Consider the following 21,284-nt stretch of genomic DNA (forward strand, 5'->3'; position numbering starts at 1 on the left):
ACTGCCAGAGCCCTGCAAAATGACCTCCAGCAAGCCACAAATGTGCATGTGTCTACTCAAACGATCAGAAACAGACTCCATGAGGGTGGTATGAGGGCCCGACACCCACAGGTGGGGGTTGTGCTTACAGCCCAACACCGTGCAGGACGTTTGGCATTTGCCAGAGAACACCAAGATTGGCAAATTCGCCACTGGCGCCCTGTGCTCTTAACAGATGAAAGCAGGTTCTCACTGAGCACATGTGACAGAGTCTGGAGACGCCAAGGAGAACGTTCTGCTGCCTGCAACATTCTCCAGCATGACCGGTTTGGCAGTGGGTCAGTTATGGTGTGGGGTGGCATTTCTTTGGGGGGCCGCACAGCCCTCCATGTGCTCGCCAGAGGTAGCCTGACTGCCATTAGGTACCGAGATGAGATCCCCAGACCCCTTGTGAGACCATATGCTGGTGCGGTTGGTCCTGGGTTCCTCCTAATGCAAGACAATGCTAGACCTCATGTGGCTGGAATGTGTCAGCAGTTCCTGCAAGATGAAGGCATTGATGCTATGGAATGGCCCGCCCGTTCCCCAGACCTGATTCCAATTGAGCACATCTGGGACATCATGTCTCGCTCCATCCACCAATGCCACGCTGCACCACAGACTGTCCAGGAGTTGGCAGATGCTTTAGTCCAGGTCTGGGAGGTGATCCCTCAGGAGACCATCCGCCACCTCATCAGGAGCATGCCCAGGCATTGTAGGGAGGTCATACAGGCACATGGAGGCCACACACACTACTGAGCCTCATTTTGACTTGTTTTAAGGACATTACATCAAAGTTGAATCAGCCTGTAGTGTGTTTTTCCACTTTAATTTTGAGGGTGACTCCAAATCCAGACCTCCATGGGTTAATAAACTTGATTTCCATTGATAATTTTTGTGTGATTTTGTTGTCAGCACATTCAACTATGTAAAGAACAAAGGGGGTAATTCCAAGTTGATCGCAGCAGGAAATTTTTTAGCAGTTGGGCAAAACCATGTGCACTGCAGGGGGGGGCAGATTTAACATGTGCAGAGAGAGTTAGATTTGGGTGTGGTGTGTTCAATCTGCAATCTAATTTGCAGTGTAAAAATAAAGCAGCCAGTATTTACCCTGCACAGAAACAAAATAACTCACCCAAATCTAACTCTCTCTGCACATGTTATATCTGCCCCCCCCCTGCAGTGCACATGGTTTTGGCCAACTGCTAAAAATTTTCCTGCTGCGATCAACTTGGAATTACCCCCAAAGTATTTAATAAGAATATTTCAATCATTCAGATCTAGGATGTGTTATTTTAGTGTTCCCTTTATTTTTTTGAGCAGTGTATATAATATTATAATTATGTGTATATTTATATCAGTGTATGTTCTGCAAGATAGCTATCCAATCTGAATCATATCATTTAAATTATAGATTATTGCATTCATTTAGATCTGTGTGAAATCGGATACATTTGTTACTATATAGTTAAAACTAAAATAACAGTATTTTAAGGAAGTAAGTGTAAAGACACAAAAGCAGGTCTGCATAAAAGTTTATACAGAACAAGCTGTCTAGTGGGCAATAGTAATTAGTATTGTTCACATTTATAGAGCTGTGGGATTTGTTTTATTGTGGACGCACGGTTTTGTGCACGTGTCTCGGACAAAGTACAGGACTGCGCACGCAGCGTAAAAGACACGCACGGTCGCGTGTTTACGCAAAGTGCGTAAGAGTGCGGGCGCTAAGTACAAATTATACAATAGTGTCATTTAGTTAAAAGGTGGGACAGTAGCCATGCTACAATAGCACAAAACTACCCGATTTCTAAAGCAGATTAGTATAAAACTTTTGTTTAAACTGTATTGCCTCTGGGGCTAAAGCTGCCAATCAGAACGAGTGAAAATTTTCTGTACAGAAAAACAAAGTGTATTTGAGTGAGCGAACGTAGGAGTGAGTGGGTTGAACCCCGGAATTTGGGATCCCGTCGTTCGGTACACCAAGTGAGTGGAGGCTTGGCGGCGTGAGGCGGCTGACTCACGTTAGTATAGATTGAAATACGTAAGTCGTGAGGAGACTTACACAGGAGCATGGTAGGGAATTGTGAACTTTGTGACCCATATAGTTTTTTGATACGCTCCGGCTGAGGTTTCGCAGCTTGTGATTCGATTCCAGTGGTCGTACGGCAGATAGGTAACAAGTACCTATACGCTGTGCGATTGGACCGCGCGTTTGTGGGTGCGATATATAGCGCAACTTGATACCCCTTTACGAGCTTTTGCTTAAAATCGCGGTACCATTAGCGCTGTGTAGAGCATACGCAAGCGTGATTTGTGTATAAAAAGTGTAGAGGGAGTTTTCGCTGGTCTCTCTCAGTAAAATCTCCAACGACAGATATTTTACTGGAAAGGGTAAGTTACCTAAAAACTTCCAGTAAATATAGGTCAATTAGGGGCCCTAAGTTGGGTACATCGCCTTCGCTATCGACAGTGTATGGTAGTACCGGCCAATGTGGGTGGGAGTGGGTGAAAGCGCTCGGAGAACTTTCACCGTCGCCTTATATTGAGTATTATGGTGTTTGTGGGAAAAGGCCCACAATTATGGGAGCCAGTTGCTCAACTAAGGGACGTTTGGTAGCCAGGGTTCAGGTTGAAGAGCCGCGGCCCAAGGGGTCAGCGAGGTTTATTATGTGTGGAAAATATGGTCCACACGCTGAAGTTTATTGTGACGAATGGGTATGTATGACTGACAAAGATAGGGTACCATTCCCTAAGGTGGGCAGCTTTGAACCAGAGGTACTGCAGAATGTAAGCAGTAAAATATGTCTTCTTAAATCCAGAAAACAAAGGATTAGACAGAACGATTGTTTAAAATTATGGCAACAAGAGGGGGAAATGCAAAGGGAACAAACCCGCAAAGCAGGTTCCAAACCTAGCAGGAATGAGGACACAAACACACCATTATCGACACAGGTCAAGAGGGAACAGATGGCTAAAGTCAATGGTATATCTATGAATGATAGTACAATGCAAGAGAAATGTATTAACCCTAATTTTTGCAAGATGTATCCTGTTTTGGAGTCTTTTCAAGGTTATAGGTCACAGGAAGGATCCAGCCAAATCACAGCTCTCATTCAGGCAGTCGCCTTGCAGGAAACTCAGGTGGGGCCTATCCACCCAGTTAGAGCAGTAACAGTGTTCCCCACTGAAAGAACTGGCGAGGTCACAGCTACCGGTAAGTGTGAGACGGGTCATTGCACAGAGACAACAACACCCTACAGTAAACAGATTAGAAACGGAATGGTAGGATTACATCCTGTCTTGGAAATAGTAACTCCCAATGGGGGAACCGATAGTCAGGGAGTAATCCTTACCAGGAATAATGCAATGTATTGCCCGTGGTCCAGAGCTGAGCTGCGGTCAATCATTTCAGAATTCCCCGATCCCCGGAAGTCTTTAGCCAGATATCAGAAGTTTATCAGAGATCCGGGTAATGCTTATAAATCAGCTAATAAAGATTGGCGGATACTTTTAAAAGCGTGCCTACCCCCTAATATTGACACCCAAAAAATGTATCACTGATTGTAGGTTAGAGTCGGATAGTCCTATGACTGACGGAAACAATCAGGAGAATGTAGAACGAATTAATAGGCAACTAGAGTTGTGTTTCCCCATTACTGTTAAGTGGAGAAGAATTTTCTCCATAAAACAGAGGGAAAATGAAATGGCATCTGAATATTTTCATCGGGCACTGCAAATAATGGATAGATACATTGGGGTATCAGATACAGGGAATGATGCGAATCACAGGGAGGTGGCTATCTCTGTGCTAATGGACGGACTCAATAAGACAGTAAGGGACAGGGTACAAACATCTTTGCCTAATTGGAGAGGGGTCACAGTAGCTTGTCTTAGAGAGTGCGCAATTGAACATCATATGAATATTGCTAGGCACAGAAAACAACAGGAGGATAAGCTGATGACAATAAGTCTACAGGCTCTTACAGTAAAACCCCATCAGCCAAAATCCCAGACCCCTGCTGTTTGGAATAGACTTAGAATATATTACATTTGTAAAAAGGAAGGGCATTTTGCCAGAGACTGTAGGACTAGTAGAACACATAGTCAATATAGACCCCTAGACAGAGAACACAAGCCACAGTATTAAAACACATAGACGGGATCAAGGGACATATAGTAAGGAATCACGAGCCATATAGAAAACACAGATTCAGTTAATGGGAAGAACGGAATAAATGCAACTTTTGACAGAACTTGCTGGGGTTAAGAGGAGGCCTCTAAACTTTTGCTTCTTTCTCTAGAAGAAATGGCCCCTGATTAACTTAACAGGAGTTTTGTTAGAGATGGTATACACATAGTGTGCTCCCGCACAGGAAGCACAAAGTATGTTGGATACCCACGAAGACTAATGTTGCATTTCACTGTTCTAGATGCATGTCCATCACAGGTAGAGGAAATTATCTCACAGATACCGGGTTCCCTATGAACTTAGGATGGACAGGACACTGGATTGATGGCTGGGATAGTCCCAGTAGATATATGACACATAGAATTTTTTTAGGGGTATAGACAGTAGAGAATCACTTCCCCATAGTGCCCAATCCAGTTGTCAAATTTTATGAAATCCTCTTTGCCTCTATAAACGTACCTATTACAAACCTCTATGTGATTTTGCTTCAAAGGAGGGTACAACACATGGACCCGATTACAGTTCAAACGCCACAGGCCTACTCGGTCCTTCAGAGCTCTGCCCAAATCCAGTATATCTTACCAGCATAAGGACACCAGTATTAATGCAGTGTGCCTGGTCATGCACAAAGGGTGGAGAATGAGAATACTGGTGAAGGGAGACTGTGCACAGACCCCGATATGCATGATGGTGTGACAGCCTGTTGGTGAATGCCAAACCTGACATTTCCAAACCTGACATTTTCTTTTTTTTATTATTTACTATTTTTTCCCCTCTCTTCTCTCATCCAGAGACGGTTTACTTCACACAACTAATAACACACGATAGTAAATTAAAATGAAAAATTTGTGTTCCCTACAGGAAGAGGCAGTTTGGAGGACAAAGGGGTATGGCCAGGAGTCCTCAGGACTGTGGACAGGTGGACACGGTAAGCCAGTAGCCCCCAGAGCATATCTTCCAAGTCTAGCTGAGGTGGCACATGGTCTGACTCATCTAGGCAAAGAGGGTATGTGCAGGCTGATGAGAGCCTACTGGTGTGCGCCAGGATTCTATTCTCATGCAGATAAGAGAGTAATGACATGTTTTACTTGCTTGAGGAAGAATATTGGAAAGACAATACCAACAGAGCCATCCCATATCCCTCCTACAGACGGACCTTTTCAAATACATCCAACCGGAAAAGATGTCAGCCCTACCCAAAATGTTTATGTGAATGTATTTTTATATATGTGTCTTATCTTCATCTCTGCAACCTCCAGTTAATGGCACACATAGTCGACAGGTGATATCAACATATATTAGCACTCACATATGTTTCCCCCCTCTATGTATCATCAACTAAATGTGCACCCCATTTGTTGGAACAAGAAGCCGAAAAGAGCTCGGTAGTGTTTGTTGGCCCATTTACAGACCCTTAATACGGGATGAGAAGGATTTAATGTATAATTCGCAATACCTCAAAGCTTATTTAGAACATCTACGGCACGATGATACATGCCCCTCAGACATGGATTCATACATACATGCTTTTACTATCCCACTAGGTCATACATTTCCCACCTACAACTCTCCACCGACCATCGTCTGTAGATATTGTATAGATATTTTTCTGTTTATTGATTAGGTAGTGGCAGTTAGTGGTGACTGCCAAAGGGTGGACTGTCGAAGTCAAAAAATATTGCAGTACACACATCACGTACAAACTACACACAGATGGCCTCCGTGCGTGTACTTGTTCTGCCATGCGTGCGCATATTCGCAATTTGCGTATGGTCGCTCCCGTGGTCCTGCGCATTAGCGCGTGGTATGAGTATTTACGGTAGAGTTTGTGAACGCATGGAAAAGCCATCAAAACACATTACATATTTAATCCAAATAGTGCATAATGTACACATAGTCTCCCTGCACCACACCAGCAAGTTACAACAGTTTAAATGGTATTAGAACAAAAGGATTCACCTTTACAGGATAGGAGGGGACAGAACAAGGTTATAAGGTGGTGTTTGGTATCCAGCTGTAGGGTATTTTAAGGGCAATATTCCGGTGTTGGTTTGCAGAAGATTGCACGTTCCTGCGAATAGTTATGCGCAAGAGCAGAATATAGATATAAACTGTATTTACTGTACATTTGGTATGCGGCAGGAACCCAGAGGAGACCACCCACAAGTGCATCTGGAACAGACATCGCCCACCTATTCAAACCAACCTATGACCTCTCCTGTACTGTAAATGACCATCCCTGTGTCCAATGGACAAAGAGATTACAGTATCCATTGTGTTTAGTTTGGAAGATTGTTTAAAAGAGCCAGCTGCAGGCCTGGTCACACACAGACTCAAAAGGTCATCTACCCAGATGACTGAGGACCAGACTGGGAAGCGCGGCGAAAACCAAACATGTATGTACCATTGACTGTAGCCATTATTCTTTTGTATTGTATTGCTTTGTTATTGTAACCCCCTTTCAGTAATAATATGTTGTGGTGTCGGAACCCCGCATTTTAAATACAAACTGGTGTCGTGTTTTCCTTTCCCTGCTAAGGTTATAAGTGTATTACTATCACATGTATCGTTTTTAATTGTTCACAGAGTATATTTGGGTGTGTATGCACTGAGTGTACTTTGTACAGCCAGCGCGGCTTTTGTACGCAAAGTACGTACATGGTACGGGGCTCTGTACGCTAATGGTGTAATAAGTACGTAGGTTGAGGATTAAGTATAGCGGCCGCAGCAGCTCCATTAAAAGTGTATGAAATGTCTTTTTAAAGTGTTGCTTTTAGTCCTGTATGTAAATCAGCATTTACATATCAGACCAGAGAATTTTGTTTCCCATGGTCTGAGAGTCCTTCAGGTGCATTTTGGCAAACTCCAGGTGGGCTGCCATGTGCTTTTTTACTAAGGAGTGGCTTCCGTCTGACCACTCTACCATACAGGCCTGATTGGTGGATTGCTGCAGAGATAGTTGTCTTTCTGGAAGGTTCTCCTCTCTTCACAGAGGAATGCTGTAGCTCTGAAAGAGTGACCATCGTGTTCTTGGTCACATCCCTGACTAGAGCCGTTCTCCCCCGATCGCTCAGTTTAGACGGCCGGCCAGCTCTAGGAAGTGTCCTGGTGGTTATGAACTTCTTCCATTTATGGATGATGGAGGCCACTGTGCTCACTGGGACCTTCAAAACAGCAGATATTTTTCTGTACCCTTACCCAGACTTGTGCCTCGAGACAATCCTGTGTCGGAGGTCTACAGACAATTCCTTTGACTTCATGTTTGGTTTGTGCTCAGACATGTACTGTCAAGTGTGGGACCTTATATAGACAGGTGTGTGCCTTTCCAAATCATGTCAAATCAACTGAATTTACCATAGGTGGACTCCAATTAAACTGCAGGAACATCTCAAGGATGATCAGTGGAAACAGGATGCACCCGAGCTCAATTTTGAGCTTCATGACAAAGGCTGTGAATACTTATGTACATGTGATTTCTTAATTTTTTCATTTTTAATAAATGTGCAAAAGAAAAAAAAACTCTTCACGTTGTCATTATGGGATATTGGGGGTCATTCCGAGTTGATCGTAGCTGTGCTAAATTTAGCACAGCTACGATCATAAACATAGACATGCGGGGGGATGCCCAGCACAGGGCTAGTCCGCCCCGCATGTCAGTGCCGGTCCCCCTCCCCACCCCGCACAAATACAAAAGCATCGCACAGAGGCAATGCCTTTGTATTTGAGGAGTAACTCCTGGCCAGCGCAGCTCCTGCGGCTGGCCGGGAGTTGCCCGTCGCTCCCGCTGGCCGCAGCGGCTGCGTGAGAAATCATGCAGCCGCCGTGGCCCGCCCCCCCAACGAACTGGCCACGCCTGCGTTGGCCGGACCGCTCCCCCTAAACGGCGGCCTAATGCCGCCGTTCAGCCCCCTCCCGCCTAGCGACCGCCTCTGTCTCAGAGGCGATCGCTAGGTAACAAAAGCTGCCATGCGCCGGCGCATGCACAGTTCCGACCCGATCGCTGCGCGAGCGATCGGGTCGGAATGACCCCCATTGTGTGTAGAATTTTGAGGGGAAAAAAATAATTTATTCCATTTTGGAATAAGGCTGTAACATAACAAAATATGGAATAAGTGAAGCGCTGTTAATACTTTCCGGATGCACTGTATATAGGCCCTAAAACAACTATCTTGCCTAGGGCCCCATGGCTTTGACCTATTCACAGGAATAAATTAAAGGGGAAAAGCGGCCAGCGTCATCTCTCCAAATGTTTCCATATAGTGAATGGCTATCAACATTTTCATTGATGGATAGCTGCAGGCTGTTGATGCAGTTAGAGAATGCCTTACTCTGGTGGATAGCTCCATCCATACATCAATCAGCATGCTGACTACTATCCACTGTCTGCAGGCTGGGAGGCAGTTAGAGAATGCTGCCCGGCCACAATGATTGTGTGAAATTTACAATAAGAGTGGCTGGGGAGCATCTTTCTCTGCTTGCCCTATGCAATGAGCGAAAGGCTGCACACTATACTGTACATCCCCCAGCACTTTATTGTTATAGTGTTCCCTGTTTCCCCCCAGTTACACAGGGGCTTGGCTCTACATCAGCTGAGGTTGGAACAGGTATTTGGAGGAGCAGGGTATAATGAGGGGGCGAGGTTATCTTTCAGTGGTACTTCAGTACAAAGTGACCTGCAGGCATACAGTAACTTTCCTGCATACTACCAGGGGGATCTCTCTTCCGCTATCCTGCACAGCAAAGAGGAAGGCACCAGCTTTCACACAGGCACTTTCAATTCTCGAATGACCCTAGAATTATGGGGCCCTGGGCTCCTGCTCAGTGGCCCATACGTTAAGTCGGCCCTGTCAACAATACATTCAAAACTACCTACACTATAAATCATAGTAGCCATAATAAAGTAGTAATGTTATGCACTACCATCTACGACACCAGTTGTGATGCTGTGATGCTGAGATGGTAGGAGTCTGCTCCTCAATGTTCTTGGTGCCTGAAATCTATGGAGAGGAGGTGGAATAAAGGAAAGATGACAGAGACAACTTTGCCAGACCGACCAGATATTTATTATCTAAATTGTGGAGCAGAAGGTCACGCATTGGCGGGAAATATCTGAGCCCATTTCCACCATTTTGCTACCATCAGCATGGAGAATGAAATCAGACTAAAGTATGTTACCGGAGCTGCGAAGATACTATTGAAAGCAAAGCTGCCCCCACCTTGAAATTATTGAGGGGAGGGGGGAGTTTGGGGGGTGCTGCCATGCTGAGACTTGTAGTGCCACACAGGAAAAAAGGGAAAATGCAGGCGCACACCGTAACACTGCCACCTGTAACACATTTTGTACTTAAGATGCTACTTCTTACTGGTGTGATGCCTTGGGTCAGTTGGTTTGTGCTGGTCCGGGGGGCCCCATGTTCTGGACTTAAATCTTAGGAATGTTAGAGACCTACTTGATAAGGTCAACTGGCCATGGTAGGTGGGCCCATATTTTTGGGAAATTTGTTTACACCATGTTAAATTGCAGAGTTTATTACAATTGTTCTTATTACCAGTGTTCTTAGTGCTTAAAGTGTGCATCTGCATTTTCCCTTTTTCCTGTGTGACACCCACCTGGAAGGCAGCATAGTTTTAGGCTTCAACATATGTCTATAACTCTAAGTATTCTTATTTTCCACAAGAATTAATATTCAAATGAGTAAATGATCCATGGCTGAAATAACACCCTCTTTTACACTACAATTGTTCACTACAGAGAACACCTCTGGTAGAAGTCTTGTTCTCATGTTTTCTACTTAAATTCCTTCTCACCTGTTTTAATTCCAGCCATGCCCTTCCCAAGAAATAAACAACGATCACAAATTTCACCCTTGGCATCTGTTCTGGAGTTTGACTCTTCTTCCATCCGTCTATACCTCCTTACTGTCTCTTTAAGTCTTTGCAGATCACTTTATAGGTAATATAAATTGTATCCAGAGGAACGTTCCCTCTCTCTTTCTCCTGTTTGCTTCTTCTACCCAAACTTCACCAATTTTTACCTGTTTATTCAACCATAGTTTGTAACATTTCTTAAATTGTCTTATCTCTACTTGCCAAAGTGACGCAATTCTCTCTAATTTGATGTCTTCTTAACCTGCCCCGACCACAGTTCCCACTTTAGTCCCTATCCACCGCATTGCCTCGATAAGTAATAATCACACTTTTTTGTAATAAATCAAATTTCATTTGATGTCTTTTTTGGATTGCTCCCCCATTTTGTGTTTACCAGTCACTTTCAAATTATTAAAATAATGATTTTGTCGGGCATGGTTGGATTCCATTGGACTCCTTGATCCTTTGCATTTTGTACAGGACTGCCCCAGCTTAAGTAGTAAATATTGTTTAAGTTGTACATCTAAATGTTAATTTTGTAAGCTTATCCCACTGCATCTATTGGCTGTCATCAACACTGTTTACCAAACTCTTCTCACGCAAAATGTACAGTGTCTTGCCTAATCAGTGAAGAATCCTTGAACGACTGGTAGCCATATTTCCTGGGTAGCACTCAATTGGCTCAAACTTGGCACATCTAAAACTGAGCTCTTCATATTTCCTTCAACACTGGACCTGTCACTCCCCATTTCATCTGTTCTCAATGTTACACTATGGTTGTTTCTCTATTCCCTTTTTAAGTACGTAGGGGCAGATTTATCAAAGATTGGAGAGAGATAAAGTACCAACCAATCAACTCTTGTAATTTTTCAAATACAGCCTATAAAATGACAGTCAGAAGCTGATTGGTTGGTACTTTGGGGTAAATAATATGATACCGGTACATATCGTGATGGTATGGCTCTTATTGCTTTGCCTCTTTGCTGAGGCGAAGCAGGAAGTACTAGGAGAGGGAGAGGAGAGGGGAATGAAAACTCACCCCTCTGGTGATGCCTGTCCACAGGGCAACAGCCTAGTACTGATACGCTGTACATGTCCCCCCAGCTGTCTCATTGGGCATGCGCAAGATCTCGCTATTATTGCGAGATCTCCTATGCAGCCCAGAGCCAGCAGTCGCCAGAGCCATGGCTCTGGTGTATGGGTAACGACCATGCAGCTGACGAAATTGACAGCTGCAGGAGTCAGAGCAGTCAGTGCACTGCCCTGCAAATTGGCATCCTATCTTACAGATAGCAGCGCCGACATAGACAGGCAAACACCTCCAGAGTCATACATGGGGGAGAAGCGGTATAGCACACATAACGTGCGCCGATATCGCTTCTCAACCATAACGGAGGATAATACATTTACCCATTAGGGAGGCATGCATAAAATGCAGTTTTTTTGGCTAGCTGAAAAAAACCAGAACTAAGTCAACCCACCCTAGTCAATTGCAGGCATTTTCATCCATTTTTTTAATAAATTTTCACCATGCCGTTTTGCCTTTTTTTTGGGGGGGGGGGGGGTGCTGCCATGCTGAGACTTGTAGTGCCACACAGGAAAAAAGGGAAAATGCAGGCGCACACCGTAACACTGCCACCTGTAACACATTTTGTACTTAAGATGCTACTTCTTACTGGTGTGATGCCTTGGGTCAGTTGGTTTGTGCTGGTCCGGGGGGCCCCATGTTCTGGACTTAAATCTTAGGAATGTTAGAGACCTACTTGATAAGGTCAACTGGCCATGGTAGGTGGGCCCATATTTTTGGGAAATTTGTTTACACCATGTTAAATTGCAGAGTTTATTACAATTGTTCTTATTACCAGTGTTCTTAGTGCTTAAAGTGTGCATCTGCATTTTCCCTTTTTCCTGTGTGACACCCACCTGGAAGGCAGCATAGTTTTAGGCTTCAACATATGTCTATAACTCTAAGTATTCTTATTTTCCACAAGAATTAATATTCAAATGAGTAAATGATCCATGGCTGAAATAACACCCTCTTTTACACTACAATTGTTCACTACAGAGAACACCTCTGGTAGAAGTCTTGTTCTCATGTTTTCTACTTAAATTCCTTCTCACCTGTTTTAATTCCAGCCATGCCCTTCCCAAGAAATAAACAACGATCACAAATTTCACCCTTGGCATCTGTTCTGGAGTTTGACTCTTCTTCCATCCGTCTATACCTCCTTACTGTCTCTTTAAGTCTTTGCAGATCACTTTATAGGTAATATAAATTGTATCCAGAGGAACGTTCCCTCTCTCTTTCTCCTGTTTGCTTCTTCTACCCAAACTTCACCAATTTTTACCTGTTTATTCAACCATAGTTTGTAACATTTCTTAAATTGTCTTATCTCTACTTGCCAAAGTGACGCAATTCTCTCTAATTTGATGTCTTCTTAACCTGCCCCGACCACAGTTCCCACTTTAGTCCCTATCCACCGCATTGCCTCGATAAGTAATAATCACACTTTTTTGTAATAAATCAAATTTCATTTGATGTCTTTTTTGGATTGCTCCCCCATTTTGTGTTTACCAGTCACTTTCAAATTATTAAAATAATGATTTTGTCGGGCATGGTTGGATTCCATTGGACTCCTTGATCCTTTGCATTTTGTACAGGACTGCCCCAGCTTAAGTAGTAAATATTGTTTAAGTTGTACATCTAAATGTTAATTTTGTAAGCTTATCCCACTGCATCTATTGGCTGTCATCAACACTGTTTACCAAACTCTTCTCACGCAAAATGTACAGTGTCTTGCCTAATCAGTGAAGAATCCTTGAACGACTGGTAGCCATATTTCCTGGGTAGCACTCAATTGGCTCAAACTTGGCACATCTAAAACTGAGCTCTTCATATTTCCTTCAACACTGGACCTGTCACTCCCCATTTCATCTGTTCTCAATGTTACACTATGGTTGTTTCTCTATTCCCTTTTTAAGTACGTAGGGGCAGATTTATCAAAGATTGGAGAGAGATAAAGTACCAACCAATCAACTCTTGTAATTTTTCAAATACAGCCTATAAAATGACAGTCAGAAGCTGATTGGTTGGTACTTTGGGGTAAATAATATGATACCGGTACATATCGTGATGGTATGGCTCTTATTGCTTTGCCTCTTTGCTGAGGCGAAGCAGGAAGTACTAGGAGAGGGAGAGGAGAGGGGAATGAAAACTCACCCCTCTGGTGATGCCTGTCCACAGGGCAACAGCCTAGTACTGATACGCTGTACATGTCCCCCCAGCTGTCTCATTGGGCATGCGCAAGATCTCGCTATTATTGCGAGATCTCCTATGCAGCCCAGAGCCAGCAGTCGCCAGAGCCATGGCTCTGGTGTATGGGTAACGACCATGCAGCTGACGAAATTGACAGCTGCAGGAGTCAGAGCAGTCAGTGCACTGCCCTGCAAATTGGCATCCTATCTTACAGATAGCAGCGCCGACATAGACAGGCAAACACCTCCAGAGTCATACATGGGGGAGAAGCGGTATAGCACACATAACGTGCGCCGATATCGCTTCTCAACCATAACGGAGGATAATACATTTACCCATTAGGGAGGCATGCATAAAATGCAGTTTTTTTGGCTAGCTGAAAAAAACCAGAACTAAGTCAACCCACCCTAGTCAATTGCAGGCATTTTCATCCATTTTTTTAATAAATTTTCACCATGCCGTTTTGCCTTTTTTTGGGGGGGGGGGGGGGGTCGAATTGGCATGGGCGAAAACAGACCCAAAAAACGGTGAAAACCCCCTGTCAATTCGACAAAGCACGTGGATCGGCGGAGATTTCCAATCCACGTGTTTTTCCGCCAATGCCGGTATTTTCGACAAGTTGAAAAAGTGGCACTAGAATTGAATAGTGCGAATCCAAATTCGCCCTAAAAACGTTGAAAAGTGCAGTTTTTTCGACTTGCCGAAAAAAATCGGCACTAATTGCATACCCCCCTTAATCTCCTTCCAGTTTATCTCTCTCAAAGCTTTAATAAATCTGCCCCATAGTCAGTGGCGTAACTAGAAATTTTTCTCCCCCAAGCCAAAAAATTCTTCGGCGCCCCCCCCCCCCCCCCCTCATGCTCCATAATTGGGAGCAAGAAAGGGATAAATATGCGCGCGCGGAAGGCGCGCGCGACAAAAAGGGGTGTGGTTTCGTTGGAATGGGCGTGGTTTCGCATAAAGGGGCGTGGCATTGCAGGAAAAGACTACCTTATACCCCAGTTTTGCAACCTGCACGCCCATACGTTGGGCACCACAGGAAAGAAAAATAATCCTGATTCATGCCCCTTACATTATTTGTCATTTTTCCTCCTTATAGTAATGCCCAGTATACATTATGCCACATACTGCAATGGCCCTTAGACATTATGCCGCACACAATAATGCACATGACACAATATGCACACACTGTAATGCCCCCGACACATTATGCCACACACCGTAATGCCTGTGACACATTATGCCACACACCGTAATGCCTGTGACACATTATGACAGGAATCGCAATGCCCGTTATACATTATGCTACACACTGCAATGCCCCTGATACATTATAGCACATACAATGTCTGTGACACATTATGACACACACCGCAATGTCCGTGATACATTATGCCACACACTGCAATGCCCGATACATTATAGCACATACAATGCCTGTGACACATTATGCCACACACTGCAATGACCTTGAGACATTATACCACAATGCCCGTGATATAGTATACCATACACCGTAATGCCTGTGACACATACCGCAATGCCCTGCCTGTTATACCCTATGCCACACACCGCAATGCCAGTTATGTATTATGCCACACTGCAATGACCCTGAGACATTATACCACATACCACAATGCCCGTGATATAGTATACCACACACCGTAATGCCTGACACATTATGACACACACCGCAATGTCCGTGATACATTATGCCACACACTGCAATGACCCTGAGATATTATACCACATATCACAATGCCCGCGATATAGTATACCATACACCGTAATGCCTGTGACACATTATGACACACACCGCAATGTCCGTGATACATTATGCCACACACCGTAATTACACATTAAGTCCTACAGTAAGGCATCTAATTAATTTTCGATTACCTGCTCGTTGTCAGGGGTTTCATGCACTGGGTGTCATGCTCGTTGCCAGGGGTTTCATGCTCTTGGTTCCATGCACGGTGCCAGGGGTTTTCATGCTCAGGGTGTCATGCTCGTTGCCAGGGGTTTCATGCACTGGGTGTCATGCTCGTTGCCAGGTGTTTCATGCACTGGGTGTCATGCTCGTTGCCAGGTGTTTCATGAACTGGGTGTCATGCTCGTTGCTAGGAGGTAGTCCTTGTTGCTAGGGCTGTGCTCCCAGTGCCACATATGTCCCCAGTGCCAGATATTCCCCCACGGTGCCAGGTACTCACATGCCCCAGTGCCAAATATAGCCCCCCCCCATGTGCCAGGTACACATATACCCCCCCAGTGCCACATATGCCCCCAGTGCCATATATTCCCCCAGTGCCAGATATTCCCCCCAGTGCCATATATGCCCCCAGTGCCAGATATTCCCCCCCAGTGCCATATATGCCCCCAGTGCCAGATATTCCCCCCCCCAGTGCCATATATGCCCCAGTGCCAGATATTCCCCCCCAGTGCCATATATGCCCCCAGTGCCAGATATTCCCCCCCCAGTGCCATATATGCCCCAGTGCCAGATATTCCCCCAGTGCCAGATATCCCCCCCCCCCAGTGCCAGATATTCCCCCAGTGCCAGATATTCCCCCCCAGTGCCATATATGCCCCCAGTGCCAGATATTCCCCCCCCCCAGTGCCACATATGCCCCCAGTGCCATATATTCCCCCCCAGTGCCATATATGCCCCCAGTGCCATATATGCCCCAGTGCCAGATATTCCCCCCCAGTGCCATATATGCCCCCAGTGCCAGATATTCCCCCCCCCCAGTGCCAGATATTCCCCCAGTGCCAGATATTCCCCCCCCAGTGCCAGATATTCCCCCCCCAGTGCCATATATGCCCCAGTGCCAGATATTCCCCCCCCCCCCCCCCCGCGCCGCTGCTTTTTGGAGGGACACGGAGGGCACAGCTCGCCTCTCCTGTGTCCCTCCTGCTGCATCATCTCCGGCGGCCGCGGGTCTAATAGGGGGAAGTGCCGGTTCGTGAGCCAATTAGAGCTCACGGACGGCACTTCCCCCTATTAGACCCGCGGCCGCCGGAGATGATGCAGGAGGGACACAGGAGAGGCGAGCTGTGCCCTCCGTGTCCCTCCAACAAGCGGCGGAGGGAAGGAGACCGCAGACTGACATGCGGACGCTCGTCCGCATGTCAGTCTGCTGTAAATCAGTGGCGCCCCCGCAGCTTAGTTACGCCACTGCCCATAGTGAGGATCTGTCATACATGATAGCTACTGTTTATAACACTTACTTCTGTTTATAACACTTACTTCTTCATCTTCTGTCTCCAACCATAGGTGCAGGAAGTGCAGCGGCTATGGGGCCCAGAGCTGAAAGGGGCCCCCTTCCCTGTCACAGTTACATGTGTTATATACATTTTTCACCATTGGTAGATTCTCAACTTTTGCTGTGTGTAGCCTATATATAGTTATGTCCCTGGACCAGCTCATTCTAAAGTGTAGTATAATATGAACTTAAGGACCTTATAGAATTGGGGAAGTGTAATGTAGCACAATATGAAGTGAAAGCACTATAGTGTGGCATAATAAGAAATAGGGACACTAATGTGGCATAATATGAACTGGGGTCGACTGTGTTGCATAATGGGGCATTACGGATGGTGTAATGGTTAGCATTACTGCCTCACAGCACTGAGGTCATGGGTTTGATTTCCACCATGGCCCTGTGTGGAGTTTGTATATTCTCCCCATATTTGCGTGGGTTTCCTCCAGGTACTCTGGTTTCCTCCCACAATCCTAAAAAATACCAGTAGGTTAATTGGCTCCCAACAAAAATTAACCCCAGTGTGAATGTGGATGCGTGTACTTGTGGTAGGGAACATAGATTGTAAGCTCTACTGGGGCAGGGACTGATGTGAATGACCAAATATTCTCTGTAAAGCACTGCTGAATATGTTTGCGCTATATAAATAACTGGTAATAAATAAATAATGTGCACTGGCAGCCCTACAATGTGACATAACCTGAACTAGGGCACTACTATTGTTCATAAAATAAACTTGGGCATTACTAAGGGGCATAACATTAACAACTGCTGCAGACAGTGGCCCCTTCAAAATGTTGCTATGGGGCCCACAAAGTTCTGACTACGCCCCTGTCTGTCTCAATATATATCCCAAACTACCACTGGAATGTAAACTTTGTGGAGCAGATATCTTCTATCCTACTGTCTGCATCTGTTTTGTATGTATTGTATTGTACTATACTACTGTATATAGTGTCTCTTGCAAAGCGCATTGCAAAAAAAAACAACGGCCATAGTGCCTGATTGTATGTAATGCTTTGATTGAATAATACATTACTTTGCATCAGTCCGTGGAGTGCCCCCTTGTTTCTTCAACAGAGGGGACTGCTGTGTTCTACAGAAGATTCACCTTTACATATACATCTATCTCATATATTTATTGATGTATATTTATATATATATGGAAATTGGAGGGATAGGGTTCGGCGCCCAGTGTAGCTAGAAATGGTAAAAAGGCCAAAAAATATATATGTATAAAATTTATTTTTAATTTAAAAGAATTTTAATATATATGAGAGTTAAATAATTTTTACATAAAAAACATAAAAACATAAAAGTAGTAAAGTTTACAAGGATAAGGAGATCAACTTAACTTCAAGAAACAGCAGGGGATTGGTGCAGGAAACCCAACGCGTTTCGTCTCAAACAGACTTCTTCAAAGGGTAGGGACATAATGAGCTTCCCTGTCTATTTATAGCCAGAGTACCTGGTAAAGGGGTTGTGACATCACTGATGGTCACATGATGCAATTACATAATGCAGGCTTTTAAAACACTTTTTAGTACAAATGGATTGAATAGGCTAGTACTTCAGAGCAGAGTTAGTGATTTTTGGGAACAAAGAACGTATTTTTACAATGCTACAGTCCATAAAAACGTTAATTTCGATGTGTTAGGGGCATTTCCGCCACACTTCCGGTGACGGATGCCGGACCTTCGTCACTTCCGCCCCACTTCCGGTCCGTGATTGCGCATGCGCCGGCGGCGTCTCACAGCTTTCAGGGAGTTCTTTGTGTTGGTGTCCACGGCTCTCCTCGGCAGGTGTCAAAGTGTGCAGGACGGTTATGTCTCTATAAACCTCTGCGGCGGCGGCCATCTTTGCTGAGGTTTCTTCCATTGGATTTCTATAATGCGGCGGCCATCTTTTGGTAGTTCTTTTTTAGATCTAGATCGTTTTCAGCCATACCCATATCCATGGCAACGATAGCATAAATAAAAAGAGAATATATGGTAGTATCTTTGTAGCAGATATTAGCTAAACATTCAAAACGATCAAGACAATTAATTTGAATAAGGATAATAGATCATCAGCAGGAACTATGAGATAAATATATAACATTTTCACAATACATAAATTAAATAAATAAAATAAATAAAAAATAGATGAAGAATAAAAAAATAATAATAAAATATATATATATAAATATAATAAATAGTAAAGTGCTTGTGCAATGCTAATTGTGAGGTGTGTATCAGACCTCAGGGTGAAAGGTTAGTTGAAAATTGTGATAATGGTAAGATATATAAGTGTGCTTAGAGATAGTATATTATATTAGTACATTTATCTATTAATTATTTATTAATAGTGACAGTGCAAAGTATATATATTCGGATTTCAATGGTGATGAGCGCAAAATTCCGTGACTTTGAGGCGTTATTTTTAAATGGTGTTGGTATTACAAACATTATAAGTTGGTATTAGGCTGGTGTCATTTGTTAAAACACTACAGTACCCAATCTTCCCAGGTAGTCCCCTTCCCTGGTACTGATCAGGCCCAAACACTGCTTAGCTTCCAAGATCGGACGAGATTGGGCGTACCAGTGTGGTTTGACTGTACGCGAAAAAAATAGACATCATAATACCGCGTTATTTCATTTGCATTAATATTTAATGTGCAGTGGATATTTCAAATTGTGAAGTGAACACGGTATAGGGAGGAGAGAAGGGATACATGAGCTCATGGAATATTTCTATGATACTGCACCTCATAGAAATGGTGCAATTTCGTATCCCTCATTGAGGCCGACTGGGTGTAGAGTCTGCAACTGGAAAATCCAATACATTTCTCGTCTCGAAAGTTTGTTCCCTAGGTCTCCTCCTCTCTCGCCCAAGCAAACATGTTCAATTGCCTTAAACGTAAGGTCCTCTGGGTTGGAGTTATGTTCACATGCGAAGTGTCGGGAAACTGCGTGGCTAACAACCTTGTTCTTGATATTCCTTATGTGCTCTTGAATCCACTTATATATCTTACCATTATCACAATTTTCAACTAACCTTTCACCCTGAGGTCTGATACACACCTCACAATTAGCATTGCACAAGCACTTTACTATTTATTATATTTATATATATATATTTTATTATTATTTTTTTATTCTTCATCTATTTTTTATTTATTTTATTTATTTAATTTATGTATTGTGAAAATGTTATATATTTATCTCATAGTTCCTGCTGATGATCTATTATCCTTATTCAAATTAATTGTCTTGATCGTTTTGAATGTTTAGCTAATATCTGCTACAAAGATACTACCATATATTCTCTTTTTATTTATGCTATCGTTGCCATGGATATGGGTATGGCTGAAAACGATCTAGATCTAAAAAAGAACTACCAAAAGATGGCCGCCGCATTATAGAAATCCAATGGAAGAAACCTCAGCAAAGATGGCCGCCGCCGCAGAGGTTTATAGAGACATAACCGTCCTGCACACTTTGACACCTGCCGAGGAGAGCCGTGGACACCAACACAAAGAACTCCCTGAAAGCTGTGAGACGCCGCCGGCGCATGCGCAATCACGGACCGGAAGTGGGGCGGAAGTGACGAAGGTCCGGCATCCGTCACCGGAAGTGTGGCGGAAATGCCCCTAACACATCGAAATTAACGTTTTTATGGACTGTAGCATTGTAAAAATACGTTCTTTGTTCCCAAAAATCACTAACTCTGCTCTGAAGTACTAGCCTATTCAATCCATTTGTACTAAAAAGTGTTTTAAAAGCCTGCATTATGTAATTGCATCATGTGACCATCAGTGATGTCACAACCCCTTTACCAGGTACTCTGGCTATAAATAGACAGGGAAGCTCATTATGTCCCTACCCTTTGAAGAAGTCTGTTTGAGACGAAACGCGTTGGGTTTCCTGCACCAATCCCCTGCTGTTTCTTGAAGTTAAGTTGATCTCCTTATCCTTGTAAACTTTACTACTTTTATGTTTTTATGTTTTTTATGTAAAAATTATTTAACTCTCATATATATTAAAATTCTTTTAAATTAAAAATAAATTTTATACATATATATTTTTTGGCCTTTTTACCATTTCTAGCTACACTGGGCGCCGAACCCTATCCCTCCAATTTCCATAAATTCAGCAGTGCGGTACCGGCACTGCATCCTTAGGGCCCGGCAGACACCTTTTACTAAGGTTATGTGTGTTTTTTATGGTAATTTTTAGGTAATTTTAATCCTATATTTAGGTTAATTCTCTTTACTGAGATCATAGTTCGCAAGTGGCGCTGTACCTCCCCCCTTTTTATTTATATATATATATATATACATACACACACACACACACACACACACACACACACACACACACACACACACACTGTATACACAGCCGTGGCCAAAAGTTTTGAGAATGACACAAGTATTGGCTTTCACAAAGTTTGCTGTGTTACTGTGGTATACTGGAGTAAAATTACATTAAGTTTATGCAAAGAGTCAATTGCAGTGCTGACCCTTCTTTTTCAAGACCTCTGCAATTTGTCCTGGCATGCTGTCAATCAACTTCTGGGCCACATACTGACTGATGGTCGCCCATTCTTGCCTAATCAATGCTTGGAGTTTGTCAGAATTTGTGGGTTTTTGTTTGTCCACCTGCCTCTTGAGGACTGACCACAAGTTCTCAGTGGGATTAAGGTCTGGAGA

The 21,284-nt window shown here is 43.8% G+C and overlaps 1 protein-coding gene and 1 pseudogene across 13 annotated transcripts in view; both read right to left on the reverse strand.

The window, feature by feature from the left end:
* The window catches only part of PRPF40B (pre-mRNA processing factor 40 homolog B), a 380,564-nt gene that overhangs the window by 183,607 nt on the left and 175,673 nt on the right, over window positions 1–21,284 (reverse strand). The gene's annotated exons all lie outside the window — the stretch shown is intronic.
* LOC135052346 (5S ribosomal RNA) lies at window positions 19,074–19,192 on the reverse strand (annotated as a pseudogene).

Source organism: Pseudophryne corroboree, chromosome 2 (assembly GCF_028390025.1).
Source record: "Pseudophryne corroboree isolate aPseCor3 chromosome 2, aPseCor3.hap2, whole genome shotgun sequence".
NCBI classification, from domain to species: domain Eukaryota; kingdom Metazoa; phylum Chordata; class Amphibia; order Anura; family Myobatrachidae; genus Pseudophryne; species Pseudophryne corroboree.